Source organism: Tyto alba, unplaced genomic scaffold (genome assembly GCF_018691265.1).
Source record: "Tyto alba isolate M040663 unplaced genomic scaffold, T.alba_DEE_v4.0 Super-Scaffold_10, whole genome shotgun sequence".
Taxonomy (NCBI): Eukaryota; Metazoa; Chordata; class Aves; order Strigiformes; family Tytonidae; genus Tyto; species Tyto alba.
The window spans coordinates 25,514,855-25,523,929 of record NW_024881262.1 but is presented as its reverse complement, the minus strand read 5'-3'; positions in this window follow the sequence as shown (position 1 = coordinate 25,523,929).

Sequence of the window (9,075 nt, the reverse complement as noted above, 5' to 3'; positions counted from 1 at the left end):
TGGTGAGATACAGTTGTTATGAGCTAGCAATACTTCAAAAATGCCTGACTGCCTATCTACATAGAAAACTTGTGGAAATACAACCTTCAGAGTATATGCAGTCTACCAGTATGTGCTTCTCAGTAGCTTGTCCATATTTGCTTTGTACTTGTTTGAAAGGAATTGTTTAGGGGGATAACTGACCAATTTGTTTCTGTATTTTGGTTCACCTTAAAATCTGTACCTGCTTCAGGCTCTGCTTCGTCAAAGCCCAGCAAGGTGCCGTGTCTGCAATATCAGGGCAGTTTTTATTCTCTCTACACCCCTCGGTGCCTCCATCAGTCCGTCCCCTGGCTGTAGCCTGGAGAGAGCGGCCGGCTCCCCGGGCCGGGCAGCGGGAGCGCAGCTGCCTGCGGTCATGTGGCTCCAGGGACAGGAGCTGAACTGAAGCGTGAACCGAGAACAGTGTGGCTGTAGCCGCTAGGTCTGTCACAAGGATCTCACTTTTGAGGGTTTTGGTTTGCTCTTAATCTTTGCTGCTGAAAGCTTCTGCATTGGCAGAGAAAAAATCTGTGGCACTGAGGTCAGCCAGCTGAATTGGGAGGACAGGGCCAGGGAAGCTGCTGAGAGTGATCAGACCTGCACCACACGGTCACGTACCGAGAGGTTGTTTAGATAGGCTGTATCTGGCATTTTCTGGATACTTGCAGAAATGCAGTGAGCTCATGGTACTCAAAATTACTGATTTGTTTGGGTTGGTTTTCTTTTTGAACAGAATTGAAATTTATCATATATGTTTCGTAGCTTTGTCCTGTTTCATTTAAGGTATGGGTTACATGAGGGAAGAAGGATGTTAGAAAGAATACCAGACATAATCCAGTTTAGAAGAGCTTTATGTAGTCATTAAGAAACATAAAATAACACAGATTCCACAAGAAGTATTGTCCTTATGCCTCTGAAGGGCAATACAGAAAGCTGTGAATAGCATATTGTTTGCATTCCTATGCATTACTTATTTTCAGTGGATTTACTGCCTTCAATTTCTTAGTAAACTGTTTACAGAAGTTTAATGATGATTGTGAGCCACACTTCCATCAATATGTGGTGCTAAAAAATAGTCTTTATTTGCATTATGTTTCTGCCTGTCAAAATACATTTAAGTCTTACTGTTGCGTGATGAAGTTGATATTTGTAACATTATTTTTGTGACTAGATGATACCCTCTTAAAGTGATAGTAGGAAAAGAAAGTGAAGTAGGTTCATCTGAAGTTCAGCATCCAACCGTATAATTATAGAAAGTTGACTTCACAGTAAGAGATTGGCTGTTAAATTCTGTAAACTACCTATGCTGAAAAGTAAAATTTTATTAGACAGGCAGGGTTGAATGCCTACTGTTAACCCAGCAGCAAAGCAGTTACAATACAGCAAAGAGCCACCTAGTCCAGAATTCAGTTTATAGAAGTCAGGTACTACTTTCATGCCAAGACCAGTTTACAAAATTGAGGTACTTCAGAAAAAGAACCTAGGAAAAGGAAAAGGAAAGGAAAGGGGGAAGAATAAAGGAAGGGAGGAGGGAAAGGAGAAAAAGGAATATGGAAAAAAAAGCATGATAGCAGCATTACATACTCCAGAGGTTTAAAAAAGCATAAGAAATTGTGGTTGATCTGCAAGTCTTCTTGTTGCTAGTTGCAGACTTGACACATCAGTTATTCACATGAAGCCTCCGGAAAAGCAGTAATGTTCCGTTCTTATCCTGAAAATGTGACATGCTTTACTTGGTAGAATGCATTGTATTCTAGGCACTTCATAGATCCATAGCCATAGGAAGAGTTTCTGCTTGAGACTTTTAACATATCTGCTCACAAATTCAGAAATTGAAATGTAAAATCCAAGGCGTCATGTAGATTTGAAATAGTCTTTATGTGGCAGTTAAATATCAAGTATCATAGAATGCAGTTGAAAACACTGCTTATATCAAGATAAGCAATACAGTATTTTTATGTAATTAATGTGTTATGGATCAGTCTCAGTGAAGTGCCACTCTTTGCTTATTCGCTAAACAGAGCCACAGTGCAAAATAGCATATGGTGAATGAAGACATCAACTGAGAACTGTATTTTCTCGTGGTAGAGGGCTATGAAACATGAGCTGTTTCATTAAGTGTAGCCTAGTTTCATCATTAAAATGTTTTCTGTACCTGAACAAGTATTTGTTTAATGAGGGAGTTAGCCACAATAGGATTTCACAATTTCACAGCATAAGAATAATGAAAAATATCCCTACTGAATCTAGTTTCAATATGTAGCACTTCCCTGGATATTACTCAACAGTAAGAAAAAAACAGTGCAGAATGTGGTATGGGGGGACTATGCTAACCTGATAAAGGCGGTGTGTAGCTCAGACAGCGTGAGATTGGTAACTAAAAAGGAGAGGGAGGCCACCAATTCGGTGGCTTTGCGCCAAAAAGTGAAATGTATTCAATATTGTACAAACTAGACGTAGCTATACGCCATTTGCCTGTGCTTACTCACATCCTCACCGCTGTGGTCAGCCTCGTGACAATTAAACAACTGATTCTTGCTGTTGGGATTGGTGTTACAGGAACAGAGGCTTGTCCATGCACGCCTCGAGGCCTGGCAGTATAGGAGACTAAAGAAAGGTTCAGGTACAGGCTTGATAGAGACTGAACACAAGGAAGAACTGTTGAATAATTCTGCATGAATATCAAGTTCTCCTAATTCTAATAAAGTTCTGACAATAGTTCTTGAAGAAACCAGTTCTCTGTAGGGCTTTATTATTGTCACATAAGTGTCAGCATTTGGTTGTATTTCTTGAACTTTCTGAGCAGAATGTATTGATAGGCAAATGGAAATCACTGGTGAGCATTATCACAGAGGAGGTGCAAAGAGCACTGAGCGTTCACTTTTTCTTTAAAATGTCATGAAAATGTCTGGCAGATAATTATCATTTGCTTTTCTACAAAAACTACTCAAGACTTTCATCTTTGTCATTATAAGCACTTGGACTAGGAACTGTCAAGCTGAGTTTATTAATCTTAGTGGATGTTTCTGCTTTAAAGTGCTTCAAATGTGTATTTGAGTGAGACAGGTATCTATCAGAGCTGAAGTGTAGAATCATTACCATCTGAAAGTGTCTCAGTGCAGTGTCTTACTGTTGTTAATTTTAATAATTTGGAATAACTTTAAAAACACTGTGAAAAGTGACAAAGTCGGAGGGCATTCAGCTGTCAAATAGAACAGCTTTTGGAAAGGAATTTGTCCCCAAAAGAAGAAAAATAACAAGTTCAGCAGTTTTGCAAATGGTATTTCTTGCCATATAGCAATAACGACACTTCTTCCCAATGAAATAGGTAAGATCTGCAACTGATGTAAATTGGACTCTCTGTGTCCATATAAAAAAACCTACTGGCTTGTAAATTGGTGTATATAACAAAAGGAACAAGCTTATTGTATAAAAGAAGAAAAAGTAATATCAGAAATTTAAACACTTATCGTAAAGTTTCAGTGCACATCCACGTGCCTGCAGCCCTTCTTTGAATGAGAGATTTTGTGGGACAAGTGGAGCTTGTCATCAACTTTCACCCCGAGATGGGGACCAGGATAGAGGTCAAACGGGTACAACGTTTACTGCATTCAAACTCGGGCTGGAATCAGGAGTTTAATCACATCTTTAATGGAACTTCCAACCTATGGTAATAAGACCTTTCCCTCACTGCTTGTCCAGCCTTGGCGCACTGAATATGCCAGCTCCATTTGTGTACAGGTACCTGGCGAACACTGGGGATCCAACACGGCATTGCCGGGTGTAGCATGTGTGTCTGTTAGCAAACACTTCTGTGGCTCTGAGCATCTGTCTCAGAGGGTTTTTTCAGCCCCAGAATGATTCCCAGAAGACAGACAGATGGTACCATCTGTGTAGTCTTCTGATTTCCAGCCTTAGCGCTTGCTGCAATCTCACTGGGTACATCTTTTATTTAGGAATAACTTGTTCGGCTTATACTGCCAACTAATTCACATTTAGAATTGTCCTAAAAATTTCCAGGGCCAGTGGTCATCTCCCTGCCTCTTTTGTGGTTCTCAGGAAGCTTGTTTTAATGGAAATGTGTCACATTCTTAGAGTATGCTTCACTCATTATACTGTCAAAGCAGAAACACAGATAAGGAGAAAGTGTACTCGGGGAGAATTACCAGGCCATGTACTTAGATGTGACGCAGAATCACTTGAAGCAGACTTAGAAGAGAAAATGTTTAATAGTTACCATTTCAGTAAATAGCATAGGAAAAACAATAAATCATATTGTGCTGCAATTCTTAACAACATATGTATCTATTATCCTAGCCTTATCTTCATTTGGTTGCAGTTTTAAAACTTTGCATAGTAGCTAAAAATATGGAGAAACATACTGTACATTCTTTAAGAGGGGCAATTAGTCTCCTACAGGAGGAATGTCAGATATTGTTTTCCTCCCAATCAGGGCAGTTTCAAGATGAAGCTAAAATGGCTTTCTATTTTCCATCCCAAGTTTCCATGGTAACAGTATGTAATCATCATATTTGTAAATAGCAACTACCCATTTAACTTCACAGCAACTTTGAACATTTTTTTGCCACAATTTTAACATCCTTGAAAGGTCCAACTCTCTCTTCTTACAGTTTTACTGCCAGTATATATAATTATTTGGGGATATTTCTGTTTATGAAATCTTCAGTGACGTAGTAGCACTGTAACATATATGTGTGTGTGTTGTGTACAGGCATACACACATGGACATACATATTTATGATGAACGTTGTCTGGCAATGGAACATCCCATTATAAATCTTCCTTTTTCAATGTCTTTTGACTTTTCCAAGTTGAGGCCACTCAGGTTAAATGCCATTCAGCCCAATTTATATTCCAGAGATTTCTTCTGTGCTGATAATTTGAAGCTTCAGCTAACTTTTTTCAATTATAGCCAAGAATGTGGTTATGGAAGAAAACAACATTTTGCCTTCTTGGGGAAGATTCTTACTGTTTTTTTCGGCAAGCCCTGGAACAGGGCTGTAGAGCACATGGATGATGCCTTGCTGTCACAGGCACACGTTTTTGCTGTCCTACTAAGAATTCACCCAAATTTGGGCAAGTTTTAATACTCTGAGAAATTTAATCTCTCATATACACAATCTTGCCTTCCTAAAATTCATAGCTTGAATTTGCTAATGTTTCCATCTGCATAAAGCACAGTTTAGAACTCCTACGTGCCGACTGACTGCATGTGCACCATCCCCGATTGACTGAGCATCCACTGGTCTGCTGCTCCAGGGCCGAAAGACCTCAAAGAAAGGTCTCCAGTTGCCTTTGCTTGGGTTCAGTGTAGATGGGGGACAAGAAGTGGAAGCAGAAATGGAGAGAAAGAGCAAGGGAGAAGGACTCTTCTGTGAGACCTGCACATATGGTTAACATTAAACAGGTATTTAAAGGCTCTGCAGAGTAAGGATGCAGCGCATGTTTTTAACAAAGCCATTTCCCTGAATCTCTCAAATCGCATTTATTGCAAACTGTCTCTTTCCCATTTCCATTTCCATGCCATCCATCTTACATCCCCAGAACACTGCTTCCTGTGGAAATATAAATCACGAATATAGCTTTTCTGCACTAGTACTGTTACACAGTTTCAGTAGGCTGTAACACGGGTAACACAAGCTAGCATCTGGCTGCAAAAGTCTCTGTAAAGCTCCTAACTTCCTCCTGCTTGATTTCAGTCGTACTTTTTTGAAGTGTCTGGAGAAACAAATAGAATCAGGAATTGATGACCTTAGTAATAAATAAGATCAAATACACTCTTTCACTTTAGTAATGAACAAATAAAAAAGGGTCCATAAATTGTTATTTTTTTGTTCAATATATCAAAATTATAACATTATTTTTCTTTCCTCCATCACAACGCTGACTTAATGCTACTTCTCTGTCTTCTGTAAAACATTGGCATCAAATAAAAAGCAACAGGTCAGTGACAGGGAATGCAAACTGGCTTCCTTTTCTAAGTATTCTTACTCTTGATTCTGACAAATATAGGACAAAATTGTATGCAGCATTTCATAACACTCCCTGGGAATTGTAAAATATTCTACTGATACCAGTTTGAATGATGTTCAACGTTTATCTGTAGCCGTTTACTTTTCTTGAGGTTGGGGGGGGGGGAGCAGGATTCTAACCAATTCCATGTAGAATCTGTATTGTTAAATTCTAACAAAAGAATGTCAGTTTTATTTGTAGAGGCTCACGGTGACTTAGAGCACTATAAAAACAGAGCAGGTGCTCACTCTGCCAGAACAACTGCTAATGGCCTATAGGTCTGGGAAGTATCTCTCTTCTGCTTTTGAAACTAAAGGAGATTATTACAGTGCTGTCAACAGTATTCAGCAAAACCACAATGATGATTTGCATCATTAAAATAAGTCACAACAGTAATGAACAGTTGTAAAGCCCCATGAAATGCCACAATGCAGTGGTACTTATTGTAAACCCTTACTAACAGAAACATAGGAAATATGTGTTTCCTTATTATTTGCTCCACCTTTTAGCAACTATATACCTAGTCTACAAAAGCTGTCCACATGTTTATCAATAGGATACAGTGGCTTAAAATCTGCCTCCATTTCATGGAAAAGAAATCTAACCAGTAGATTAAGGATTTTACCTCACAGATTTATATTTATCTGTGTAATAACAGAGTAGAGTTGAGCTGATTTATGAGACCTTGATATTTACATACATTCCAAATTCTGTTTAATTTCATGTTGGTCTTTAATTTTGCAATTCCTGGCTTTCAGACGTTTGTTTGGGATCATTATGAAGTTGTTACCATGTTTTCTGTCACACATTCTCAATCTCCACTATGGTGGAAATAGTATTTTGTCTGGTTATTTAACTACACATATTAATTACTTTTTATCATAGTGTGCTTTGAAATTAAGAGCCAAGTTGACTGCCTGTAAAAAACCCCATGTATATTATGGAGAAGGAAATGCTGTGGCATAGCATACTTTCCTTATGTTAGCTATGCATAAAGTAGGTATGCACTGAGTGAAAATACTTCTGATGTCCATAAAACAGAATCAAAAGCAATGGTTCTGCTGAGTAAGTCTTTCATGTCTGAATCTGAGTTTGATCTGTACTACAGCTGGTGTCCACATGGACTGTTTTTCTCAGAGGCTTTTGTGTACCTGATGAAGATACCTGTGATGGACTTGTCATTATAGAAAAGCATGTGTCCTATACAGAAATCCTCATGGAATTAAACTCATATAAAAAGGGAATACGTCCACTACGGAGAGTCGGGAATAACAGCGTTCTGAGATATTTTCATATGGTTGATGTGTCGGCAGGGTTCTGGCAGATATCCTCAGAAAATCAGAGCACATTTGCATGTTTCTTCATCCACATCCCACCCTTTGAATTATGTTTGTCAACCAAAGTGTTTGATCAAGAAATACATTTTTGAAAACTTTTAATGATGGAGAGAGTGACAAGGCCTACAGAGAAGGCATTCTGATCTTGTGGAAAAAACAAAGAAGGAAGAGCATGAGAAGAGCTCCTGGATGGTGAAGAAAAGAGTAGAAATGGAAGAAGCCAAAAATTATAAATGCTTATGAATATTTTATAGCATTTACCAGTCTTATTGAGGGCAATCAAAATTGCCTAATAATTTTCAATCAAGATACCAACTCTTAGGGGTATTTTTTAATTACAGGCTCATTTGAAACTGCTAAACAATATAGACAAACTATTGAAATGTATCCTGAATTAACATGACCTTCCACACATCTCCATTGCATGCTCTTAGTTGCATGCCAGTAAGTTTTGCTTCCTTTAGAATTTGTATTATGGCTTTAAAATACACAGACATCACAATTCAAAACCACCAAAACCACCTAAGTATTATGAAGACAATAAATAACTATCCATCTGCTTATATACAGAACTGGAAAACAGTTACCCAGATAAAAAATGTCATACTACTGCAATAGCTTCTAACTGCCACTGGGTGGTGGCTGCCCCAGGCCATCATCTGCCTCCCAGGGCAATTCCCTGAGCACTGTAGATGCACAAATTTCCAGAACAGGAAATTCTCAACAGTGCAGAATAGTGGGGGGGGTGAGGTGTTGGCTGTTTCAAATATCCTGGAATAATCCACAAAACATAGGAATGAATTTTGGAGCAAATACCATCTCACTGTAGATGGTAGCTTTCCCTGTACTGCTTTTATTGTCACTTCCTCATTGCTAAAAATTGAGTCCCCTACAACAGATATATTGAAGTGTCTGAGGCTGCATCTTAAACAATTTTTTGAATCATTAGTGTGGTTACAGCTGTTATGACCTCTCATCCCCCCAGATAGGTCTCTCTCCTCTTACCCAAACAAACCAAACTCAGAGAAGTATCACATTGTAGTACTGGAGACAGTATTTCTGAGTCACCATTATACTCATTCGTGTCTAGATATTAATGGTACCATTCTTTTGGTTATGTAGCTAGAGTCAGTCCACCAACTCGCCGTTTGCTGTAGTATTCCTCTGCGACTGACCAGCGCGATTGAGGAACCGCAGTTCACATTTCTGGAAAGCGTATTGCAGTAAGAGGGAGACATCTGAGGAGAATTAGAAAAGAGCAAGCTGGCCTACCTGCATAAATGTTAGCAAGCTGTAAATCAATTTGAAAGTCTGCTACAGAGAACGTTATCACTTCTACACTTGACTACTGAAACTATGACATTGTACAAGAGAAATATCAGCAGGTCTTCAGTTCTATTAGTTTTTAAAAATATTTTCCACCTTTTTGTAATTTTTTCCAACCCCATTTATGTTTGTATTGTACTGATTGACAAGGGTTGCACACCATACAACTGACATATAGTTAATATATGAGACTATATAGTAACTGCACAAACCAGAGAGTAATTGGTTTATATATGTGCTGACAGTGTGTAAGAGTTCAGACTGTTGCTTTGTCATCTCTTTGGTATCAGATTTTTGTTTGGGCTGGAATATTTTCCACCATGGTGTATGGTATTACACCATGAGACAAGTTTAAACT